The sequence below is a fragment of the Malaya genurostris genome, chromosome 2, assembly GCF_030247185.1.
Source record: "Malaya genurostris strain Urasoe2022 chromosome 2, Malgen_1.1, whole genome shotgun sequence".
In the NCBI taxonomy this organism is placed as follows: Eukaryota; Metazoa; Arthropoda; class Insecta; order Diptera; family Culicidae; genus Malaya; species Malaya genurostris.
This window is the reverse complement of record NC_080571.1, coordinates 217,600,418-217,627,839: the sequence shown is the minus strand read 5'-3', so window position 1 is coordinate 217,627,839 and position 27,422 is coordinate 217,600,418. Positions and strand designations below refer to the sequence as shown.

Here is a 27,422-nt window from a genome sequence, read left to right as displayed (position 1 = left end):
TGGAGAGTAAATTTCATTTTATAAAGTGATACTTATGTGTTACGCGAATCAATTGGTATTCAAAACCCTACAAAATGGTATAACGGTTTCTATTGTAACTTTACTTTTGTTTTAGTAAATCATGAATATTCTCTAGGGTAGGTTGCCCGAATTTTATGCGGGGTTTGTTAGCCGAGTTGTATATTAACGTCGAGCAATGTGCTTTTTGATATTCGTGGAATGTCAACCTGTTTTTCTACAAAATTTGATTTTGTACTAATATTGATGACTATAAAAAAAATATACATGATAAATAATTGATAAAAATAAAATAAAATGATTAACAAAAAGAAATAAGAGATAAGATTCATTGGAAGTGGGAAATTTTCAATAAAAGCGATGATTTCTTTGCCAAATATCAAATGTCAAATGCCATCAAAAGAATTTAAAGTTCCTGATAGGATTTGTCACAGATCAACTCAACCCCGAATGGAGCTCGTCTATCAGCCTAGAATCTGCTGCAGATATATCTCTGAAGATGTTCGACTCATTCCTAAGCTTGAGTGACCACCCCTGGCTGCTACTCCGTTACTGATCGAGAAAATTGTACAGAGAATTCCTAGATGATCAGACCTGGGAGTGACAAATTATCCTTCCATGTACTAATCGACTAAGAAATGCGAAGGGATGTTAGTCCAACACTTGTTACTAGAGACCATATATATTACTGCGCATAAATTTCAGTAACGGATGCACCACAAAACTCACAGACTTCCCGAGTAAACTTTTCAACAATACCCGATTCTGAAGTCCCGAGAAGTCTTGATTCACAGTTCTTACCCGTGGAAACTTAAGGAAAATTTTTAAATACTATAGGGACCGTGCACGATAACAAGAAGCGCGATTAGTAACTAATAGGCGAAAAAACTCTACCATAGCTTTACACTGTTACCATATGTTCACGGTGAATAAAATAGTCAAAAACCTGTTTTAATACAACATAGTGGTGCAATGATCCTTTTCTCACATCAATCATATTCTCATATATAATACTGTGATATACTATTAAAAATATGTCTCTCCGATTCTTAAAACAAACCAAAGAGATTGTTTGTACATTAACTAGTATAACCTACAGAATGAAACAGTTCTCTGATCTCGATGAAAAAACGAAGTGAGTTCCACTATTGTAGGTATTTCGGGCACTAGAACCCGAGAACGTATAATCGAAGTTGGTTCGTATGGCCATCAACTAACATGATTTTAATTGCAACCGAAAAATATGCATAATTTTCGGTAGCAGCATAAGATCATTCATTGAAACCTAAGATTAGGAATACCGGACTAAGTGTAAAAGTAAGTGAGATCCTTTTTTGAGTGTATGACTATTATCTGCCGTCGTTATTCGAAAACCGGGAATACTTTCGAGTCCAATTTAGAAAACTTTTTACTTTTTTCGTTTCGACTCTTCAAGTGACGGTACACAATTTTTAACACACTTTGCCCTATCATTCCGGAACCGAAGGTCGGATCCTGATGAAATTCAAGAATTCCGTGTGGAACCATGAGACCTTCCATTTGAATCTAAGTTGGTCAACATCGATTGAGTCATTTTCGAGAAACACACACACTCACAACACACAGATAGATTGCTCAGCTGAGTGGAATGTCATATGACACTCGGCCAATTTTTACTAGTCAATTTTCAAGTGATTGTATAACCTTTCTATATGAGAAAGGCAAAACAGCTCAGCGTTTCAATAAAATGATTATTTGTTGTTAGCTTCGTGACTCGTAATTTCAATATACGTCAAACTGGCTACTCGTGAGATTGCTAGCATTTTCGCGATTACAATTTATTTTCTTCCTCCATTCTAAGAGTATGGGCCATCCTGCGAATTATTTGAACTTCTAGTTAAAACTTGACAGTCGGGCAGTTATTTTTATCGAGTAGTTAAATTTATCTAAAACTGTGGCCCATTTCAAAGTTTGACGGATGGAAAGTTATTTGGGTCTATTTTACTCTGAAAATAAAGTAATAGTAAGTGGTGTAATAATTGCAATTCAGCTAAAGTAAGAATAACTTCGAGATAAACTTACTTCATTTAAAAAATATTTAAACTTTTTATTGGGGTATTTTCTTTGAGTGAAAGTATAAAAAGAAATTACACAGAAGCAATTTTTACTAAAGGTCTGAAATTAGAATGTTTTAGCAAGATATTTTTCAGTGTTTCCGGTCAAGTCGATTAAAAAATCATTTAATGTACTGAGAATATCGTTTGAGTGAATATGACTAATATTATACACAAATCCAACTGCAATGACAGAAAGTGAGGTGGCCGTCTTTAGACACAGAATGAATAATTTGATTCAAAATTTAATAGTCAGTCAATGTTGAACAATCGTTCGCACCACACGCGAATAGTTCCATAGGGTCCGGAAAAAACTCCGCAGAGAAAATATGCTAGAAAGTATTTTCAAACTCAGTTTACAAGTTTTGCTATGGTAGCATTATTTTTTCCACTCGTCGCCTCGTGCGCTGTAGTCGCCGGGCTACTAAACCACGCCCTCGTGCACGGTCCCTATAGCGTAACGAATACAAATTTGCCTATTTTTTTCTAAATGAAGTTGCCTGCTACAAAATAAACGAGTGAATAGGATTTAGGCAAAACATTCATTTTTAGGTCGACAGATTTCATGTTCGTCTTGATTGTTTAATATTTTCACTTTATTATTTACCGCGAAAAATGGTATTGTATCGCGATATTGATTGATCTGGGCAGCCGGCCACCGAAAAAATATTAAGAATTTATCAAACAAACAAGTATGTTCCTACCAATTAATCAATATACCGATCTATGTTTTCTCTGTTATTAACATTGTAATATAAACGAATCTTCACAATAGTTGATTTAACACATGGATCTATAAGTCCCGAGACTAACAATGGAAACAACATTTTTTTTTGCAAATTTTTTTTTTATTCATCAAAATAATCACCTTTTAGGGTGATACAATGGATCCAACGTTTTTCCAATTTTTCAATACCATGTTCATAAAAAAATTTATCTTTCGCTTCAAAATAAGCTTCAGTTTCAGCGATGACCACCTCATTTGAGCCAAATCTTTTTCCCTGGTGCATTTTTTTAAGATCAGCAAAGAGCCAGTAGTTACTGGGGCTAAATCTGGCGAGTATGGGGGGTGAGGAAGCAGATCAAAGCCCAATTCGTTCAATTTCGCCATTGTTTTCATCGATTTGAGGCAGGGTGCATTGCAGCAATCGCGGCACCCACTTGGAAAAAACCTTCATGCTCAATTTTTCATGAAGGATAGTTAATACACTTCCATATGATATCTGTGTCATCTCAGCAATCTCACGGAGCTTCACTTTACGATCGTTCATTATAATTTTTGTCACTTCACTGACATTTTCCGGTGTAACGGCTTCTACAGGTCTACCCGAGCGTTCGCGTCATTTGTGTCGGTACGACCACGTTTAAACTCGGCGAACCACCGACAAATCGTTGCTTTTGATGGACAAGAGTCCGGATAACATTTTTCAATCCATTGTTTCGCTTGCACGGTGTTTTTACCCATTAAAAAAAACAATGTTTTATCAAAACACGAAACTCGTTTTTTTTCATTTTTTAAACAAACTACAAAACAACTCTACTCCAACCTCGATAACTCAGCTGTTTCTGGTCGGATCGACTTATTTTGACCCGTTTCAAGCAAAGGTTAGTACTCTAGAAAGACGTGGTTACTGGTTTACTACGAGCGCCATTTCTGCTTTAGTCTTGGGACTTATTGATCCATGTGTTATATGATTCAATTTATAATCTAGAAAGACAAACAATAACATGGAAGAAGGAAAAAGTACCAATGATAAAACATCATAATGGCGAAAAATGATTAGAAAATATGTGAAACGTTGAACCTCCTGCAATTGTCACCTTTCACGACATGGAATCCAGTAGATCTATTCCGCCGGATTTCACACGTTATCTAGGCTGGTTCTGTCCGGAGCAAGATGAAAGGTACTATCAATCTCCTAAAGGTCCCAAGCCGCTGATGTTCGACCTCTCCCTAAGGGGAGTGTTCGAACTGATTCGAAGGAGCGTCAAGGTTGTAAATTCGGATTGATCCCAATTTTGACCGAGGATTGAGGAAATAGCCAAATTCAGCGCGTATGCTAGTGGGGGACAAGATAGAAGCGAAAAGTGTAAACATTTTATTGATACTACCGACATTAAATCTAAAATATTAAAAAAAGGTACAAAACTTAAAAGTAAAGAGTAGAGTAAATTTACGAACCTGGTGAACTATATATTTTTTCAATATTTAACATTTTCCATTGCTATATTTGAAGTGTTTCAAGTATTCTATCCAAATCGGTCAACCTGCTCCAGCCCTGGGGGTGGTTGACCGATTTTTATTTCCGCATTTGAGTGTTAACTTTTTTTCTTGATTTTCCTTCTGGAATGAAAAACTGTGCTAAGTGCTCAAAAATTGTATCGCCTTGGCAGCCATTTATCAGAAAGTCTAACCAGAATGAGTAATGACATTCCGAAAGCAAAACTCGGCTAACTAATCCCGGTCTCCCCTAAGGTTGTGTGTCACATTTCAAATAATTATCAGATAAATCAATGAATAAGAATGAAATGAATTTTTCCCGAGAAACAGTAAAATAATTTTTTGTTTATTTCTTAAGACATTTTACATAAGTTTTTCATCGTCGTAGCATTCATTTTACATTTAAATTTTACCCTGATATAAATCCATCATAGTCATACTGTTTTATACTGTTTTTGTGGAGCGATTGTTAATAATATCATTGTAAGCTACTGATTCAATTTTAATCAATACTTGTATCAAACACCTACCACTCATACTCGTTTGAATTTAAAGCCACTTTAGCAACAGCTTTATGCAAAGCCGCTACGAACTCGCTAACAATTGTTGTTTGCTGGTTACTCATTCCTAGGATGAGATATATCTTTGCATCTGGTGAATCGTTCCCATAGCTCAAACCATTCCCATTTTACGCATCTCGAGCACTATCTATAGTATGCAGAGTTGCACAGATCCTAGCTTGTGCACAGTGTATTATCACGTAATGCGCTAATCATTGTCGTTATGCAATGGAGGCAGCATGCTTCACGGGTGGAATATTAATTGCTCTTCAATTGAGTTATCCTTTCTATCTGTGAATGTCGAGACTGCACTCGTCGGCAACGGTTGTACAAACGCGCGACGGTTTATTACGCCTAGATGCACGTGTACCGCACGGGTCAGAACGGAACCACCGAAGAGATTATCAGTCGAAAGTTTTTCCCTTCCCAATCGATCGTGTCGCTCGCGGTTAGTGACTGCACCCCATTGTGGGAGACTCACTATGGGAAAGTGCCATATGAACGCTTTCCTTCGTGTCCCACGAAGGAACGCGGGAGAAGGAATATCATAGTCTGGTGGTAAGTCGAAAGGATAACCAGGTCAAATGGTTGGTGGAAATCTCGAGAGTGCAGCAGAACCGGAGGGGAGAAAGTTCCGTTGCTTTTTGTTTCATGGATTATGCAATTGGTCGTTGCTCGCTCGGAATTAACTGGGAAAAGGATTGGCCACTGGAAAGTGCACTCCGTTGGTTCTGAATGCAAATTTTGAAACGTGACCTTTAGCCGCGTATTTTGCATTTTCAGAAAAACTTTTCACTGGTTATTTTACTGTCGAAGCGTACGTGTACCGTGGCAGTGATGTGATACATCGTTGGGAGTTTTCTAGTTTGAGCCATAAATTATATTAAATTTTAATTTTAACTCTTTTCGCCTAGAATAATAATCTGTTTTCAACCGTAATGAATCAATATAGAATTGTAATGTATGTAATTGGAAAATGTTTATTATGAATTGATAATTTTTACAGCACTTCTTCACTAATAGCTAGTATTGGTAGCCTTGCTTTACTGTTTAAAAAAGTCTACACAGCAGTAGGAACTAGAAAAAAATTGTTTCAATCTGAAATCACCACTTACTTACGTTTCCGTAAGCGCATTATAAACAAATATACAAAGGAACCGATTGGAGTGCATTGGTTTTCGGTTTCCTCAACCACAGGTCGGAAGTTCTTGCTGCACTTATCTCTGTCTCTGTTGCCGTCAGGTTTTTCGATAAGATAAGTAAGCTGCTTACCAGTAACGGTATTTGAACTTCAAACAACAGAAAGTTCAGTGCACTAGTTAGATATCAACTTTCCGCAGAGCTGTCGTTGCATGTGCACCGGAAAACTTGCTTGTTTCGATTGTCGTTCTGCTAAAAGTCGCCTTCCGGTTATGTCTCTCACCTTCGGATCCCAGAAACTCGATATTGGAATTAGAATTACTGTGAGGGTAAGTTGAGAGAGGTCAAACTTGGAATGTCTGTTATTTAGTATCATTAATATTTTACGACAACCGTTTTGCTAAATGCGATTTGACCTTCATCTATTCAAGTATGTACTGATTTGGTGGTTGACCTTTTAGTAGATGAGAGTAAAAAAAACGAAATTAAAAGAATTATTTTCACCAAAATTGCATACAGTAAACTAGCAGCATTTAGATTATAGTCTCACTATGTCCTCTAATCGAAAATCAATACTCGTATATTTTCGCAAATGGTATGAATAAATACCCAACCGATCAATTTATGTTGGTCATTAACGGACAAGGTCAGTTGTGTGACACTTCGAAGATAAATTGGTTTTGGTACGCTTTGATTTCTTGAGTGTACGACACAAAAAGAACATTTTATTGCTGATTTTCAATGGCGCCAAGATATATTCACATGCACTACAAACGGAGTCACATAAACAGCCAGAATGGTTTCGGTGGGTTTCAGTCAGCGTAACCGATTTAAAACTATCAAAGGTGGAGATTACGTATTCAGTTTTTAGATTTTCTGTATAAAAATGTTTGTGAATATAATATTGGTTTATTGTTTTCCGGAAATGGCTAAACGGATCTCCACAAACTTATATTCAAACGAAAGGTAATCCTACCTTACTTATAGGTTGCTATTGAATTTATTCGAATCTGACTTCTGGTTGCGGAATTACGGGTTGTTAAATACATCCGGTTAGAGAATGCTCACTTGAATTCCTTCGCAAATATGTGTACAATTTAGGGAACCTAACATTAAATACAGTTAAATTTGCTGGTAGTCAAAGGTGGAAAAATCTCACTCATGAGCCTCATTTTTTTCCTTTTCATGAGATCTCCACATGATTTAAGATGTAATCCTTAAAATAATGGTAAAGATGAAACTCATCGCAGATCTATACAAACACACTCACCTATACAGATAATGACTGACACCAAGTTGTTATGGTATTAATAGCTTTCAGTTTTGATTTCATAGTACCTAACTCTCTTTTCAAGTTTTCAAAACAGAGTACTGAGTTACGTTGGTGATTATATGTTTGCCTTACAGAGCTTCTAACATAACCTGGCTTCGTTTGTGTTTTTACTGGTACTTAAACCGAGCACGCGAACCGATGTACGAAAACAAAAACCGAACCGTAGCGTACACGATACACGATACACGGTTGAACAGTATCTTAAGGTGAAATGTAGCGTCATAAAATGCGCGCAAAATTTTATCCGCTTCAGTTGAACGAATTTTGTGGATGCCACGGCGAAGAAAAACTTATCTATATTGCCTATAAAATAAACGTATTTATGAAAAAAAGTTGAACGAAACGTCGCACAAAGCATACCAAGAAAAACGGACACATAGAAACAAGAACTTTTTTCAATGATTGAGCGCAGTGGGTTCACCTCTCGTTATATTGGCTTGTAATAAAGACTGAACGTAATGGATTTTTGAATCCTTCACACTTTGAATATATGCTAATTCAATCGTTATTATTAGTGATTACTCTTACACTAGAGCTATAAATCTTGAGTAATTATGAATGACTAACATGAGGTTATATGTATATGTATTGAACAACTTGCTAACCATGTATATGCCTGAGCTTAGTAGCAAGCCTGGATTCTTCTTCAAAATAACGTTTGAAGACAAGAGAACATTCAAGTATTTTCGATATCTTTGCCAGGCCCTTCCCGCCGATGAGATAGAATTTACGTAAAAGTATTTACTTGACTCGCATGAGTTCATCTTACCATGCAGTTAAAATTATTTAGTGAATCTTTTCTCAAGCACATATTTGGGGCACGAAATTGAATATAAAGTTATTTCGTAGTTCATTATTATTCAATCGATTTTGAAAGGAAAATCAAGCGTTGATTCATTGTATTCATAATAATTGAAAAACCAATGAATTCCTATAAGTTTTCCATGCTGACTGGCTCGAGGCTGACTCTCAATTTTTATCACATTGTTTGTATCACAGGTTAATGAACGATAATACTTGGCTTGTATTCATTTCATTCAGTAGATTGTCAATGATGAATATAAAAATTGCTAAAATCTAAAATAATACCTGTTATACGATATTACACAGCAGGGCTTTATTGCTTCAGTAATATCAATGCATTGAACTCAACAGAATTGGACATTATTAGCATTATAAATGACAGTTACTTAGAAAATAAAGGATTTCTTACAATACCCAATTTATTGTATTCAACTCGTTTTTATTTCAACACAAAACCTAATGCTGCATAAATTCGCATCTCTATTTTATATGTAATTTTTGCTCACGATATAATGCCACCGTGCCCACCGTGCATTTCTCATACAATGCGGAAAAGTTTATTTAAACTTTTTCAAATTTCGGTTGTTTTAGCTAATATTTTATAATTTTGAGTTGCATTTTCAGATTCTTTGTGAAATTCTGCTACAAACACTACTTTTCAGTTCTAAAATTATCCTCGTGGAACGAAACAGTAACCGTTTATACATTTCATAAACCAATTACGGCTCGGCAAAGCAAAATTTCAAAATTCTAAGAATACTTAGTTATGATAAATTTAATTTCGAAAACTTAAGTGTTCTTGGTTTTTCGAAAATCGGTCTAGTTTTTGAATAATTGATCAAAAACGCGATTTTCGCATTTCGCTACATTTCACCTTAAGAATCGGAAGCAAGGTGTTGATGTACGAACACGTTAAATCATGGCTCACAAATCGTCTTTCAGTGGGTTCTAATATTTGACGTGCGCTCAGTGCTTACTAATGATGAAGTACAAGAATGATGATTACCAGCCTGGTAGTATCATTGAAACTTATTTAATCTGACAGTGAATGTTAGCATGAATAAAGTTTCTCTCATTGTGTTAGGATTTGCCAACCAAATGTAAATCATTTAGAGGTAAACCTAAGTTTGTGCTTAGGGCACATAACCGTTTTTACTTTTCTTTACGTTTCGTCTTAGACTCGTCAGTGCAGAGCAGTTCAAATTGAACTGCTTAATGCAAACTTAAACAGTTCAACTTGAACCGCTAAGCTGACGTAAAGTTAATGCTATTTGCAAAACACTTATTAATTGGCACCGAAGTGCCATGTCTTTGCTGACGTGCCGAACGAAAACGTTATTTTCGGCTAATACTGGCCGATTCAGGAATGGTCATTTAGCGGTAAACCTAAGTTTGTGCTTAGGGCACATAACCGTTTTTACTTTTCTTTGCGTTTCGTCTTAGACTCGTCAGTGCCAGTATTAGCCGAAAATAACTTAGGCCTTTATTACGGGTATCACTACACGGTGAAACCCAAGTTAAATGATTTTTACTTTATTATCGGTATCACTTCACGGTGAAAACCAAGTGAAGTGAATGTAGGTCTTTATAACGAAAGTCACTTCACAGAAAAAAGTAATTACTTAGATGAGGTTGTTGTTATTACGAACATCAAATTCACATCACTGAGCGTGATACCGGTAATAGGTAAAATCAAGTGAAATGATATGTGAGTGAAGTGAAAGTGGAAGTGAGAACGGCAATAATAGCCTAATATTTGAAAAGAATACTTTGTATTTGTTCAACGGTAGTCACTACTTTCGTCCATCTTTCTGTCATTTCACGGATACCCATTTTTGAAAAATTCGATCGGTTTGGCCGCAATCCACAAATCGATCCTTTTTTGACTTCATCATATTTTCTCTCAAAGTTTTACTTATATTATGACTTTTCAGGAACCGCATAAGATACATTTTTATCGATCTGGCATCTAATGAATATTGATATTTGAAGGTTGACTAGTTTTTGATGAAAAAAACAATCATAACTTTTTACTGGTAGCTCATATGAAAAAGCTTGGTACAGTAATTGTGCGCCAAAAATTAGTTCAACAACTCTTCAGAAGACAACTTTTCCATAGAACATTTCAGAAGGTGATTTTTCAGGAGCTATCCTACTTTTCCTCGGAAAAATTGATGTAACTCGATCAAATGAAAAGCTGGTGCTTTTTTCAGCAAAGTTGCTCATAATAAAATTTCCTATAACTTTATTGTACAATAAAATCGTTTTTGAGTTCAATTAAGAAAGTTAACTTTCAGATTTTAATCTAAATAAGGACCACCCTAGTATCTTTTTTCATCAAAAGGAACCAGCAACAAAAAACTATTGTTTAATAGTGAAAATATTCTTGTCACGCTAATTTCCCGTGTCGGACCGCTGTGCAATGTCAGGAGAATACGGTGGGTACGGCAAAATGTCCCACGAGCAATTTAAATTATTTTTTCACGACTTTCGCGATATGAGACCGAGCGTTGTCATGCAGGAGAATAACTTTATCATTTATTTTCTTGTATTCCGGCCGTTTTGCATGGCTCAAACGCATCAATTACAGCCTATACCGATCACCCGTTATAGTATCACCTATTTGTAGCAGCTCATAGTACACTCTTTTGGTCGCACCAGATGCACATGACCTTCGAACCATGAATATTCGGCTTTGAAGATGATGTTTAGGTCGATGGCAACAATTGGCCGGCATCCCCAGTAACAAAACCCTTTCTTTGTTACCTTTGAATCAGCTGCTTGCAAGTGAAAAATCGTCTTTCAATGCCTCTCGGTTTCAGCCACCCTACTGCCTTGCTTTTGAATTATTTCCATGGATTTTAATCGTATAAAAACCGCACGTTGAGTACTTCCAGGGATTTTGCAGCTCTTCTTTCGTTTGACTCGGATCTTCATCGAGTAATGCTTTCAACTGTTTATCTTCCAATTTTTTTTGGTTGCTTAGAACGAGGCCTGTTTTCAACGATGAAATCTCCATTTTTGGAACGTCGAAACCATTTCTTACATAGTTTTTTAATTGGAGCATTATCACCATCAACATCCACAAGCAGCAGATGCAATTCATTGGCTCTTTTCTTCCATTTAAAACCGAAAACTAAAACTTCCCGCAAATGCTGCTTGGTCAACACAAAATTGCTACTTGGTCAACAAATCATTTAGTAAATAAAAACTATGAACTAATATTAATGACAGATGTCTAACCTCTTGAAACGACATGATCTTTTGAAAACGGACCAAGCTATTTTGCACTATTAATACAATTGTTACGAATCACTAAGTTTTTTTTATCAAATCGTGAAAAAATATTACGTCTGTTTCAATGTCGATTTCGGTTAAAGGGGTCCGCTAGCCGTTTTCTAATGCTATTTTGGAGAATTTTTTGAGAAAGCATTGAAACTACACACTTAAAACCATTTCTTGAGCTCGGCATAATAAAATGCCGAAACTGATCAGCAACACGTAAATTTGCTTATTGCTCAGTAATCAATACGCATGTTTCTGAACTTCGTTAAATGCATTCACTGATATTTCGGTAAAATGCTTCACTTTGCCGAAATTTGGCATAATTGTTTGCTGAATTTATCAGTAAACAACAGATATGCCGACATCAGCAGAGACGTTTGCCGAGATTTCGGAATATGCGCTAGCTGTTGCCGAGATTCAGCACAACAGCTGTCATTTATTGCCGCGTAACATTTTCGCTTCGCATTGTGCGATTATTTTCTGATGAAATTCTCGAGTGAAAAATGGATAATCTTCGAAGAAGCGTGGAACCACTTACAAGTAAAAATATTGAATAAATATAGTGACATGTTTCGCTTTATAAAAAGCGACTTTATCAGAGCACTCGCGATTATAAGGGAAAAGCACCCAACACGGGGCTCAAAGCGTCCTCGAGACAAAACTTTGGAGGATATGCGAAAAAATAACCCAATGCATGGAATAAAGCAATAGATCAAAGTAAGTTTATTTTTTGAACAATACCGTATATGCATCATTAAATATTGAACATTTTTGTAAGTCAAAAATCAATATATATTTTTATTTTCATATTTCCAGCTCGACTCAAGGTGGTCGCATCTGGAAACGACGCTTTTTTTATGCTACATGTTTTCAGGTAGAGGCTTTAAGCACAACTGGCAACAAATTTGTAAGCCTTCTTTAAGTGTTAATAAAATGAATGAATGAATTTTTGAATGAATTTTTGATCCTGAATGGCGTGTTTATAATGTTGAGAAATTAAAAACAAAAATAATTGACTAGATTTTTAATTACTGATGATTCGGTAATTAAATTTTTACATTTTTTCGTTTTATTGGATTGCCGAATATTCAGTGAACGTTTCACTGAGCAAACAGTAAATCTTATGCTTACGATTTCGGCAATATTTGACGTTTGTCAAATTTGAGGGTGCCGAGACGCTCAGTAATTTTATTTTTGCCGAGATGATTGCTGATTACTCGGCTGTGCGAATCTCGGCATTTTTTTGCCGAGACTCAGCTAAAAAATTTAAGTGTGTAAATAGTCGTACCTTTTTTGAATCCCTTATAATAATTCTTTTTCAAGTTATTACACAGAATATATTCGGAGTTGTACCGATAAACGGAAACAGCTGTAAAAATATGATTTTCCACCTAGTGGGGTAATGATGCCATACTCCTATTAATCACTGCAGTTAATGCACCATGGTTTATAAATATTTCAGAGTGATTTTACGTAATTACGTATCATCCTGTAATTGCGAGAACGATAGCCGTTCTAAAAGGTAATTTAATAGTGTTCTATGGGATTGTAAGTAAGTTTTAATCTAAGATCTTAAAAATCAGTTGAGCCGTCTCTGCGAGAATTATCTGAAATAAAAAAAAACTATGCCCAATTCTATTCGCAACTCTCGATACTCAAATAAATGCTTTGGAAGGCTTCATCGAACAATAAAAAATCTTCTTAGATAAGAGCGAGACAATGAATGATAAAACATATTTTTAATTTTTTGCTCGTAAATTTAAGTCAGTAGCGACGCTTCTTTAATGTGCGTTTTGTAAGTTTATCTAATTTTTCGTACTGTGTAAATTTGTTCCAAAATAGGAATCACCCTGTAGCACTACGATGAGTTCAGCGATAAATCGGCTTTCGATATAACAAACACATGCGGACGCGCAACGATCGCAAATTTATCTCACAGTTACACTGCGTACTAGTACCAAGTAGTGTTGGTGGCAACCGTTAACGTTTACACGCTTATACCATCAGAGTCAAGACTGTGGGAATTATCGTTACAAAAACGTTGTTTCTTTCGTGTTGACATGCCCGTGGCGAGCGAGCGGCGCATAGTGCAAGCCATCATCAGCAGGCGGGTGCGGCGGCGATGCAGCATACAAAACATGCTTTGCTGCTTTGAATGGAACGGAAAACGAACGTGTCAATGAATGGTTCGTCGTTTTCCATAGCGATAGAAAATACGGAAACACTCAACATGCTGAATGAATGAACCTTTTCCGAATCAGGTTCATTATTTGTGAACTTAGCTGCACATACAGGAGGGAATAATTGAACACTCGCAACGGTTTGGTTTGGTAGAGTTGCATTAGGTTTTGCTGTTTTCCATTCCTTCTGCGTGGTAGTTTCAGTTTGGCCCTTGCCGGACTGGTGGCATGAAGTTAGCAGGATCGAGTCGAGTGGGTAAAGTTATTGGTTTTACTTAAAGTTCAATGTTGAATGGGTGGTGACTTTGCAGCCCTATTATATACATGATTTGGTTATTACCATGAATACATCGATTTTTGTGTAGGGAAAATTGTGAACCTACTTGTATTGTGCAATGGGGAAAAGGAACTTATATACTAACTGACTAATACAGAGAGCGAATCGATTCAATTGAAGATAGCATCGATTTTTTTCGGAATTCGCTTATAATATTATGTGACATTACATCTAATGGTTCTATATTGGTGAGTCTGTGTAACTCATTTGTACTAAACCAGAATTTTTTTCAGAATTTTATTTTGAAACTTTTGAAGCGTTTTCTTCCTGGTGGCACAACAACTTGGCCAAATTGATATTGCATAAAGCATGACTGGTCGGAAAATTTGTTTATAAAGATAATAATTTATTCTTTAGAAAGAGCTTAGAATTTCTGTTTATGAGAGGATATGAACATTTAATATATTTATTACACTTTGGCTGGATTCCTTCAATGTGATCCTTGAAAGTAAATTTTTATTCGTTTTTGCTTTTTTTAAATTTTTTTGTATATTTTATCGTGGTACATAATCCACGATTTCTTAGTTGAGTATGTACACAGATAACAGATATACAGACTCAAACTAAATTTTTCAAAATCCTGTGTAAATTCCAAATTTGCTATACGGCGGAAACAGCACTGCCACCCACTCGACTATTCGTCATGATCTTTCAAAACGTTCCACTACGTTCCGGAACGATAACAAAATCCTCGTGCCTATTATAGAAATATTCCAACTACAACAATTTTAACATTCATCACACGATTTCCCTAAGAGTTAAAGGTAACTTTTTTCCATGTCGCATAAATCACACGAGAATTCGTTCGAAATAATACAAAAACAAACTTGTCATTTTAACCAACAGCAAAACAAAAATCTAGCGTGAAGTGAATGTTGCATTCAAAATTGTGTCTCATGTGCAAGCGGCCTCCAAATCGTGGTGACATCTCGTGTCGATCGTGGTAACATCTGAAAGTGTTCGCCATACAGATTGAGCTAATTTTACACACCGTTTTTCACAGAAAATCGATTTATTGCAGTAATTTGCTGAATGAAAACAAGCTAGGAGTATAAATTTTAGTAGTAGGTACACTTAAATCTTTCTTATGGGTGGGATACTTGTTTCTGAGTAACACATAAAATCCCAAATTAACACTGAATACCACAACTGTGAGAAACCGCATATAAAATGACTTCAGTCCTAGTTTTTTTTTTCTTTCTTCGTAATGAATTTTGTACCGCGTCGAAAAGTTGTATAGTTAAGTAATTTTTTTATATATCGGATTTATGAAACTGATTGAAAAATGATTCTGTTAGACTTGTCTGACAATATTTTGGCTGTTGCGAAATCGTTGAGCAAAGTTCTCTGGTGTCAACATCTGTTACATTGTTCACAAAAATTTACATAAATTATGTCAGAAAGTCAACGGATAATTTTAGTAGATACTACTAATGGGTTGAGAATAAATTTGACTTTAAATAAGTACGGTTCAATTTACAGCTCAATTGAGAATAGAAAAAAAAAGATTTCGACGAAATTTCTTCAAGCCACATTGATCTTCCGGGACCGGGTGGGTAAAGCAGTTATTTCCATCTCTCTTGCTCTGTGAAGTAGCTTCACTGAAACCAGTTTTCAAATAGGAACGCGTGTAGTTTGTTTACTTTGGTTGGTATTGGTTTCTGTCATTGGGCATAGTGTGTGAAATAGTGAGTGGTTGGACGGCTAGAAGAGTTGGCTACCGTCAGTCAGTCGTTTGAAGTTCGACCGTTATGCGCGGCGTTCCGGAGCACACGGAGTCGGAGGAGTAGTCTCTCGAGGTGTTCGCTGGGTTTCAGGTTTTCGCGCGATCGCGTGTGTCAGTGAGGTTGCGCTGATTATTATTCATTTCGCACTAGTTAGACGGAGATTTTCTGTGCCGTGGTGTGGTGCCAACTCGATGTTTGCGTTGTGTGGGCAGTCAAGCGGAGTTATTTTTTTCCATACTCCCCTTTTTTCGGGAGCTTGTTTGAGAACAGAATTGTGAGACTGTGTTTATCTTCAGCGAGAATAAGAATGTTTTGAAAGGGTCGTTGACGAAGCTAGTTTGGTTGAGTGCTGGGATTGCCGTGATTTAACCGAAGCGAATCAAACAAGGTTGAGACGTTGTGCAACACTTCCATTGGGATTTCCCTTGAGGCAAGCATTCGACGAAAGCAAACACAAGTCCTTCTGGTGAACACGAATATCGATTGTGCTTGCATATCGAATACAACTTGCCACTAGGACAAAAAAAAATTGTTTCTTCCTTTGAATTTCCTTCCGCTGGCACAAATGTGTTTGAGTGGACGAGTTTAACTGACCTCACTTGTTGGAATCTACAAGAAAGTTGGATTTTCGCTACTGTCCTACTAGGTCGCAGCAAACATAGCCGAGCAGGTAAATAATTACAAATATCGATTGTTTCAATGGTTTGGATTTCTGATGTCAGCTCAAACGAACGCTGGAAATAAAACGTGTGCATATTTGATTAAACCCGAAAATAGGTGAAATATCTATAATGAAAATAGTAGCAAAGATTAATATATTATTCAAACATCGGTTTCATCCTTTATAGATAATTTTAATAATAATTCATGTATGGTAATTGAGAGTGGAACACGAAACAATTCGGATTCGAAAATCTAGTGAGTAAAATTCTACATCCTTATGTTTTTAAGTTTATGGCCATTGTTTTGGTGCAGCCTCTTACATCAACTCATTGCTTCAGCTGTTCTATCACACTCACGGACTACTATCTTCCGCAACAAGTTTTTACCCACTTGTTTGCTAGACAAGGTCCTCCATTGCCTGTACTCCTACTCGTCGCTGATAGTTCTAACTATTGTTCCGTAGCTACAGACTGCTTGCCAAATAAGGAACCATTTACATTCTATTATGCAGTCTTAAATTGAATAATATTCAACATTTCTGTTCGAAAATAAGCCCGTAATCACGTTTCTTTGCTTTCAGATTCTACTTCTCGCTACAGCTCGGTACATTTCGTACCTAGAAACTTCTCAACTTAGTGCTCTTCTTCCAATAGTTATCTCATTAGAAGATTCGTCGTATTATTTTACCAATTACTCGGCTCGTTGATTGAAACGAATTTTGATGAAATCGGATAGAACATCTGCCTCGCCGCTAAGAAACATTATTACAGAGAAAAAAAAAATCGAAAATTGTTCAATACTGCTGTTATAGAGACGAGAAAACTCGAAGCGAAAGCACCTATTTTCATCTTACCCTTAAGTTCACTTTATCGAACAGAGACAGCAGATCTCACTCTAACTAATGTTTTTCATCTATGAGATGACTACTGAAGCCGTTACCCTAATTTTCAAATCGATTGTGAATATCAGACACCGTAGATTCAGAATAATCCAACATTTCATCGTGATCTCATGAGTAAATGATGTGGAATTTCCATTGTGAATTTGGATCGAATCGAAGCGTCTTCTTGGAAGCGTTCTCAAATGTAATCAAATTAATCTACCCCCATTTTGGACTCAAATTGCATCACAAGGAAATATTCGGTAAAATTCACCCATTCATCTGTTCATAAGGTCCTGTACAACATTTGGGCTAACATTTTTTTTACCTTCTAAGGATGTTTCCGAAGCGCCTGTTTTATGATGGCCCAGTGCTTTTCAATTGGCCGCAGTTCCGGAACGTCGTGGGATTAAGATCCTTCGGCACGATAGTGACCTTATTAGCCATTGACCACTCCAAAACATCTTTCGTGGTACGCGGCTTAATCCTACCAGAAAAGCGTAGGACCATTGTGTGACTTTAGAGGTTGGAAGCAGGCACTTTTGGAGGGATTTTTTAATGGTTATGATTGTCACAAATGGAGTGTTTTGTTTTCCATATGAGCAAATCATGTATTTTTTTGGTAAACTTTGACATCACTTTTAACGTCTTTTGGGACATCAAACTGCTTGTCAAATCATGTATTTTTTTTGGAAAACTTCAATATCTACTTTATAACGTCTTCTGAGACATCAAATTTACGATAAGCAGTGAAAAACAGATGTCCCCTAAACTACCCGCGAAAAGTCTTCTTTCATTCACGTCATCCATAATGAGACAATGCGGTTTTGTCAACACCAGTCATGAGCTTCCGTACACTTGATTTTCTCATTGAATCCTGCCGTTCATTGCAATTCGGTGCCTTTTGAACTTTGTACGTGTGTGGCCCGTCACATTTTTTCGCATCTTGCACGAAAGTTTTACTCTAATGAAACTACCCGCTTGTGATCCTTTTCACTATACGGAAAATCATTTTGGACCCTTTTTGTTCAACAGTTAAACATTTGTTGTGTTGATTTAAAACACGAGATAAAGTAGATTGCTCAATTCTAAGCTTCCTGCTGATGCGAGAGATCCGGATTTTCAAGGTGCAAAATTATTTTACGCCGCTGCTGTTCTTCCGACTACTCCTTCGCAACGTTTGCAAAACTACTACTCATTTACACATGCAAACATCACACATTGAACTTTTACACAATATTTGAATTAAAAACACCAAATGGGTAAAAAGTTACAACCATTTGCAATTTGAGTACGTACACCCTTTAATCCTGGAAATTCACTGCCAACTGTGATCCTATAGTTTGTAGATGTGTAATATTAAAAATAAGCTCACTACGCTTTCGAGATTTCAATCGTAGAAGGCGTTATTGTTCAAAAGTATTCAAATTAATACCATGTAAGTATGATGTCTTGAAAGACAGAGTTAAAAAAAACTTATTCTTACAATAAAAAATACTGGAAGTTACTAGTTATGATTGGAAAAATCAATGCAGCCAGCTTTAAAAATTGTTAATTGTCCAGTAGTGTAACCCACCTGTAAAAGTACCATTTGATCAGCGTAATAAACTATTCCATGCATAATCCAAACCATATTCTTGAACGTTTGACAATATCTATTATAGTTAGTTTATAGTTGATCGCACCTCGAAGGAACACCCGTAAAAAAATAAACCATTGATTTTACATCATAAACAATTGATTCACAATTAAATCTATTGGTTACAATACATTTTATTGTATTTTGACAAGATAGTTTTCATTTCCAACCATTCAATATATTGTTTTGACGATTCTACAATTGAATTTATTGTACACGTGGTGTTTTAAACAATATGCAAACTGTACATTTGATTGTTTTCCAAGGAAACATGTATGAGAAAATTTTATGATTTGAATTGTTACGATACTTAACATCCTATACATTCTATTGTAAAAAGCATGTTCATAATTAATTGAATAGTGTATAACAATTCATTGAAATATTTTTCAATGGTCGAAGCAAAATGGTGGAAGGTTTTGTAACAGCAAATCGTATTGTTTTTCTACAATATTTTTTATTCGGGCAGTGAACAGACGTAACACATTGTGTTATTAGCAGAAATCACTAAAACCCAAAAAGTTTTCTATATAGTACAGCAGGAGACTGTGTTTTCTAAAGACCTCTAAGGAAAACAAGAACGATATGCATTATAATGATTTAAAGAAAATCCAATGAGGTTCTGTTGCAGATGACTAACGTAATCGTAGTGATTCTAGCCATATATACGTATCGCACACAGCAGCGCTACCCGTAAAAAAATAAACCATTGATTTTACAGCATAAATAATTGATTCGCAATTGGATCTATGGGTTACATTTTATTGTATCTTGACAATTTTTTTTCATTTCCAACGATTCAATATGTTGTTTCTACGATTCACAATTGAATTTATTGTACACGTGGTGTTTCAAACAATATGCGAACTGTACATTTGATTGTTTTCCAAGGAAACATGTATGAGAAAATTTTACGATTTGAATTGTTACGATACTTAACAACCTATACATTCTATTGTAAAAAGCATGTTCACAATGAATTAAATAGTGTATATGTTAAAAATAAATAAAAATATTTTTCAATGTTCAAAGCAAAATTGGGGAAGGTTTTGTAACAACAAATCGTATTGTTTTTCTACAATATTTTTTATTCGGGTAGTGTCACGCTTAGCAAATTAAATGAATTGTGCACTAGGGGATACATGAAGAACATTTCCGAATAAGAAATTTAGCAAGATTATAGATTTGAAAAGTTTCAGTTTTGTCGAGGACGGGACGGGTAGGAACATAGCTGTACAACGTTCGCTGGCTGTCATAAATTTTTCCGCATTGTCGCTTTATCATCATTATATCATCATTGGAAATCATTTTGAAAAATTAACCCAAAGTTTTTTTTCGTTTTCGCTTTATCATCATTATATCATCATTGGAAATCATTTTGAAAAATGAACCCAAAGTTTTTTTTCGTTTTCGGACAAATCGATGTAGAACTGATTTATGCTACATGCTGATGCTAGGTATGTGACAAATTGATTCCAAGAAAAGTAGCCCTAATGAAGAAAAAACCCTTCTTAATCCACCTAGTGGTGTGATAATGCCTTTCTCTTTTTTCATAACAGTCTCATGATTTTTTTTTCATTTTATAAAATAATTTCTAATTTTGGCCCTGTCACTTGCTCATATAAGAAAAGTGATGCTAATCTAAAATTAAAAAAAAAACCCTTCTTAGTCCACTTAGTGGAATTTTCATATATCTTGAAAAATCACCATAGGGGGGAGTACATGAAATTTTCGAAATCGAAAAAAAATTTTTGATGCCAAAAGGCTTAGAATTGCATGAAACGTCGAGATTTAGTGTCATCTCGAAAAAAAATTTTTTTGAAAAAATCGAATTTTTGGGACTTAGAAAAAATATGAAAATTTTTCTAAGTCCCAGAAAGTTGATTTTTTCAAAAAAAAATTTTTTTGAGATGACACTAAATTTCGATGTTTTATGCAGTTTTAAGAGTTTTGGCATCAAAAAAAATTTTCGATTTTGGAAATTTCATGTACTCCCCCCTATGGTGCTTTTTCAAGATCGAAAATTGTCAAACCTTTACCACCGGGCAGCACCCCTTAAGCATGTCCGATTTAGGTCAAATTTTGCATGAAGGCTTTTTTCGAGGTGCTTAAACTTTTGAGCACTAGAACTTTACGAAAATAGAGTTGATCCCAAAATTTTGGCACCCTTATATATATAAGAGCGGTAAAAATCAATGTGTTTTGTCGGTTACGTCACTTATACCATCATATATCTGGAACCAAAAGTCACAACCATTTGATCTTCGAACTTGATCAACGGCCCGACAGTAGCTTTCAAACGAGCCCAAGTTTGTTAAAATCGGATCAGCCATCTCTGAGAAAATTGAGCGCGTTCAAATACAACGCTTTTTGTCGGTTACGTCACTTATACAATCATATTTCTGGAACCAAAAGTCACAACCATTTGATCTTCGAACTTGATCAATGGCACGACAGTAGCTTTCAAACGAGCCCAAGTTTGTTGAAATCGGATCAGCCATCTCTGAGAAAATTGAGCGCGTTCAAATACAACGCTTTTTGTCGGTTACGTCACTTATAGAATCATATCTCCGGAACCAAAAATCACAGCCATTTGATCTTCGAACTTGATCAATGGCCCGACAGTAGCTTTCAAACGAGCCCAAGTTTGTTCAAATCGGTTCAGCCATCTCTGAGAAAATTGAGCGCGTTCAAATACAACGCTTTTTGTCGGTTACGTCACTTATAGAATCATATCTCCGGAACCAAAAATCACAGCCATTTGATCTTCGAACTTGATCAATGGCCCGACAGTAGCTTTCAAACGAGCCCAAGTTTGTTCAAATCGGTTCAGCCATCTCTGAGAAAATTGAGCGCGTTCAAATATCTTCGAAAAGTGCACACACATACACACACACACACATACACACACACACACACATACACACACACACACACACACACACACACACAGACATTTTCCGATCTCGACGAACTGAGTCGAATGGTATATAACACTATGGGTCTCCGAGGCTCCGTTCGAAAGTCGGTTTTTCCAGCAATTCTAATACCTTTCTATAGAGAAAGGCAAAAAGCCTTCTTAGTCCACTTAGTGGGATTTTCATATATCTTGAAAAATCACCATAGGGGGGAGTACATGAAATTTTCGAAATCGAAAAAAAATTTTTGATGCCAAACGGCTTAGAATTGCATGAAACGTCAAAATATAGTGTCATCTCGAAAAAAAAATTTTTTGAAAATATCGACTTTTTGGGACTTAGAAAAAATATGAAAATTTTTCTAAGTCCCAGAAAGTTGATTTTTTCAAAAAAATTTTTTTTTGAGATGACACTAAATTTCGATGTTTTATGCAGTTTTAAGAGTTTTGGCATCAAAAAAAATTTTCGATTTTGGAAATTTCATGTACTCCCCCCTATGGTGCTTTTTCAAGATCGATAATTGTCAAACCTTTACCACCGGGCAGCACCCCTTAAGCATGTCCGATTTAGGTCAAATTTTGCATGAAGGCTTTTTTCGAGGTGCTTAAACTTTTGAGCACTAGAACTTTACGAAAATAGAGTTGATCCCAAAATTTTGGCACCCTTATATATACAAGAGCGGTAAAAATCAACGTGTTTTGTCGGTTACGTCACTTATACCATCATATATCTGGAACCAAAAGTCACAACCATTTGATCTTCGAACTTGATCAACGGCCCGACAGTAGCTTTCAAACGAGCCCAAGTTTGTTAAAATCGGATCAGCCATCTCTGAGAAAATTGAGCGCGTTCAAATACAACGCTTTTTGTCGGTTACGTCACTTATACAATCATATCTCCGGAACCAAAAGTCACAACCATTTGATCTTCGAACTTGATCAATGGCCCGCCAGTAGCTTTCAAACGAGTCCAAGTTTGTTCAAATCGGTTCAGCCATCTCTGAGAAAATTGAGCGCGTTCAAATACAACGCTTTTTGTCGGTTACGTCACTTATACAATCATATCTCCGGAACCAAAAGTCACAGCCATTTTATCTTCGAACTTGATCAATGCCCCGATAGTAGCTTTCAAACGAGCCCAAGTTTGTTAAAATCGGTTGAGCCATCTCTGAGAAAATTGAGCGCGTTCAAATATCTTCGAAAAGTGCACACACATACACACATACACACATACACACACACACACACACACACAGACATTTTCCGATCTCGTCGAGCTGAGTCGAATGGTATATAACACTATGGGTCTCCGAGGCTCCGTTCGAAAGTCGGTTTTTCCAGCAATTCTAATACCTTTCTATAGAGAAAGGCAAAAAGCCTTCTTAGTCCACTTAGTGGGATTTTCATATATCTTGAAAAATCACCATAGGGGGGAGTACATGAAATTTTCGAAATCGAAAAAAAATTTTTGATGCCAAACGGCTTAGAATTGCATGAAACGTCAAAATATAGTGTCATCTCGAAAAAAAAATTTTTTGAAAATATCGACTTTTTGGGACTTAGAAAAAATATGAAAATTTTTCTAAGTCCCAGAAAGTTGATTTTTTCAAAAAAATTTTTTTTTGAGATGACACTAAATTTCGATGTTTTATGCAGTTTTAAGAGTTTTGGCATCAAAAAAAATTTTCGATTTTGGAAATTTCATGTACTCCCCCCTATGGTGCTTTTTCAAGATCGATAATTGTCAAACCTTTACCACCGGGCAGCACCCCTTAAGCATGTCCGATTTAGGTCAAATTTTGCATGAAGGCTTTTTTCGAGGTGCTTAAACTTTTGAGCACTAGAACTTTACGAAAATAGAGTTGATCCCAAAATTTTGGCACCCTTATATATACAAGAGCGGTAAAAATCAACGTGTTTTGTCGGTTACGTCACTTATACCATCATATATCTGGAACCAAAAGTCACAACCATTTGATCTTCGAACTTGATCAACGGCCCGACAGTAGCTTTCAAACGAGCCCAAGTTTGTTAAAATCGGATCAGCCATCTCTGAGAAAATTGAGCGCGTTCAAATACAACGCTTTTTGTCGGTTACGTCACTTATACAATCATATCTCCGGAACCAAAAGTCACAACCATTTGATCTTCGAACTTGATCAATGGCCCGCCAGTAGCTTTCAAACGAGTCCAAGTTTGTTCAAATCGGTTCAGCCATCTCTGAGAAAATTGAGCGCGTTCAAATACAACGCTTTTTGTCGGTTACGTCACTTATACAATCATATCTCCGGAACCAAAAGTCACAGCCATTTTATCTTCGAACTTGATCAATGCCCCGATAGTAGCTTTCAAACGAGCCCAAGTTTGTTAAAATCGGTTGAGCCATCTCTGAGAAAATTGAGCGCGTTCAAATATCTTCGAAAAGTGCACACACATACACACATACACACATACACACACACACACACACACACACACACAGACATTTTCCGATCTCGTCGAGCTGAGTCGAATGGTATATAACACTATGGGTCTCCGAGGCTCCGTTCGAAAGTCGGTTTTTCCAGCAATTCTAATACCTTTCTATAGAGAAAGGCAAAAAGCCTTCTTAGTCCACTTAGTGGGATTTTCATATATCTTGAAAAATCACCATAGGGGGGAGTACATGAAATTTTCGAAATCGAAAAAAAATTTTTGATGCCAAACGGCTTAGAATTGCATGAAACGTCAAAATATAGTGTCATCTCGAAAAAAAAATTTTTTGAAAATATCGACTTTTTGGGACTTAGAAAAAATATGAAAATTTTTCTAAGTCCCAGAAAGTTGATTTTTTCAAAAAAATTTTTTTTTGAGATGACACTAAATTTCGATGTTTTATGCAGTTTTAAGAGTTTTGGCATCAAAAAAAATTTTCGATTTTGGAAATTTCATGTACTCCCCCCTATGGTGCTTTTTCAAGATCGATAATTGTCAAACCTTTACCACCGGGCAGCACCCCTTAAGCATGTCCGATTTAGGTCAAATTTTGCATGAAGGCTTTTTTCGAGGTGCTTAAACTTTTGAGCACTAGAACTTTACGAAAATAGAGTTGATCCCAAAATTTTGGCACCCTTATATATACAAGAGCGGTAAAAATCAACGTGTTTTGTCGGTTACGTCACTTATACCATCATATATCTGGAACCAAAAGTCACAACCATTTGATCTTCGAACTTGATCAACGGCCCGACAGTAGCTTTCAAACGAGCCCAAGTTTGTTAAAATCGGATCAGCCATCTCTGAGAAAATTGAGCGCGTTCAAATACAACGCTTTTTGTCGGTTACGTCACTTATACAATCATATCTCCGGAACCAAAAGTCACAACCATTTGATCTTCGAACTTGATCAATGGCCCGCCAGTAGCTTTCAAACGAGTCCAAGTTTGTTCAAATCGGTTCAGCCATCTCTGAGAAAATTGAGCGCGTTCAAATACAACGCTTTTTGTCGGTTACGTCACTTATACAATCATATCTCCGGAACCAAAAGTCACAGCCATTTTATCTTCGAACTTGATCAATGCCCCGATAGTAGCTTTCAAACGAGCCCAAGTTTGTTAAAATCGGTTGAGCCATCTCTGAGAAAATTGAGCGCGTTCAAATATCTTCGAAAAGTGCACACACATACACACATACACACATACACACACACACACACACACACACACAGACATTTTCCGATCTCGTCGAGCTGAGTCGAATGGTATATAACACTATGGGTCTCCGAGGCTCCGTTCGAAAGTCGGTTTTTCCAGCAATTCTAATACCTTTCTATAGAGAAAGGCAAAAAGCCTTCTTAGTCCACTTAGTGGGATTTTCATATATCTTGAAAAATCACCATAGGGGGGAGTACATGAAATTTTCGAAATCGAAAAAAAATTTTTGATGCCAAACGGCTTAGAATTGCATGAAACGTCAAAATATAGTGTCATCTCGAAAAAAAAATTTTTTGAAAATATCGACTTTTTGGGACTTAGAAAAAATATGAAAATTTTTCTAAGTCCCAGAAAGTTGATTTTTTCAAAAAAATTTTTTTTTGAGATGACACTAAATTTCGATGTTTTATGCAGTTTTAAGAGTTTTGGCATCAAAAAAAATTTTCGATTTTGGAAATTTCATGTACTCCCCCCTATGGTGCTTTTTCAAGATCGATAATTGTCAAACCTTTACCACCGGGCAGCACCCCTTAAGCATGTCCGATTTAGGTCAAATTTTGCATGAAGGCTTTTTTCGAGGTGCTTAAACTTTTGAGCACTAGAACTTTACGAAAATAGAGTTGATCCCAAAATTTTGGCACCCTTATATATACAAGAGCGGTAAAAATCAACGTGTTTTGTCGGTTACGTCACTTATACCATCATATATCTGGAACCAAAAGTCACAACCATTTGATCTTCGAACTTGATCAACGGCCCGACAGTAGCTTTCAAACGAGCCCAAGTTTGTTAAAATCGGATCAGCCATCTCTGAGAAAATTGAGCGCGTTCAAATACAACGCTTTTTGTCGGTTACGTCACTTATACAATCATATCTCCGGAACCAAAAGTCACAACCATTTGATCTTCGAACTTGATCAATGGCCCGCCAGTAGCTTTCAAACGAGTCCAAGTTTGTTCAAATCGGTTCAGCCATCTCTGAGAAAATTGAGCGCGTTCAAATACAACGCTTTTTGTCGGTTACGTCACTTATACAATCATATCTCCGGAACCAAAAGTCACAGCCATTTTATCTTCGAACTTGATCAATGCCCCGATAGTAGCTTTCAAACGAGCCCAAGTTTGTTAAAATCGGTTGAGCCATCTCTGAGAAAATTGAGCGCGTTCAAATATCTTCGAAAAGTGCACACACATACACACATACACACATACACACACACACACACACACACACACACAGACATTTTCCGATCTCGTCGAGCTGAGTCGAATGGTATATAACACTATGGGTCTCCGAGGCTCCGTTCGAAAGTCGGTTTTTCCAGCAATTCTAATACCTTTCTATAGAGAAAGGCAAAAAGCCTTCTTAGTCCACTTAGTGGGATTTTCATATATCTTGAAAAATCACCATAGGGGGGAGTACATGAAATTTTCGAAATCGAAAAAAAATTTTTGATGCCAAACGGCTTAGAATTGCATGAAACGTCAAAATATAGTGTCATCTCGAAAAAAAAATTTTTTGAAAATATCGACTTTTTGGGACTTAGAAAAAATATGAAAATTTTTCTAAGTCCCAGAAAGTTGATTTTTTCAAAAAAATTTTTTTTTGAGATGACACTAAATTTCGATGTTTTATGCAGTTTTAAGAGTTTTGGCATCAAAAAAAATTTTCGATTTTGGAAATTTTATGTACTCCCCCCTATGGTGCTTTTTCAAGATCGATAATTGTCAAACCTTTACCACCGGGCAGCACCCCTTAAGCATGTCCGATTTAGGTCAAATTTTGCATGAAGGCTTTTTTCGAGGTGCTTAAACTTTTGAGCACTAGAACTTTACGAAAATAGAGTTGATCCCAAAATTTTGGCACCCTTATATATACAAGAGCGGTAAAAATCAACGTGTTTTGTCGGTTACGTCACTTATACCATCATAT

The 27,422-nt window shown here is 36.3% G+C and overlaps 1 protein-coding gene across 2 annotated transcripts in view; it reads left to right on the top strand.

The window, feature by feature from the left end:
* The window catches only part of LOC131427566 (protein numb), a 132,373-nt gene that overhangs the window by 18,936 nt on the left and 86,015 nt on the right, over positions 1 to 27,422 (top strand). The window contains exon 1 of one of the 2 annotated variants that reach the window (XM_058590878.1): positions 15,681 to 16,368. The exons of the other annotated variant lie outside the window; for it this stretch is intronic. The gene's annotated coding sequence lies outside the window, so the exon portion shown is untranslated. Of the gene's footprint in view, positions 1 to 15,680; positions 16,369 to 27,422 lie in introns of those variants that run through there. 2 annotated transcript variants of the gene reach the window in all.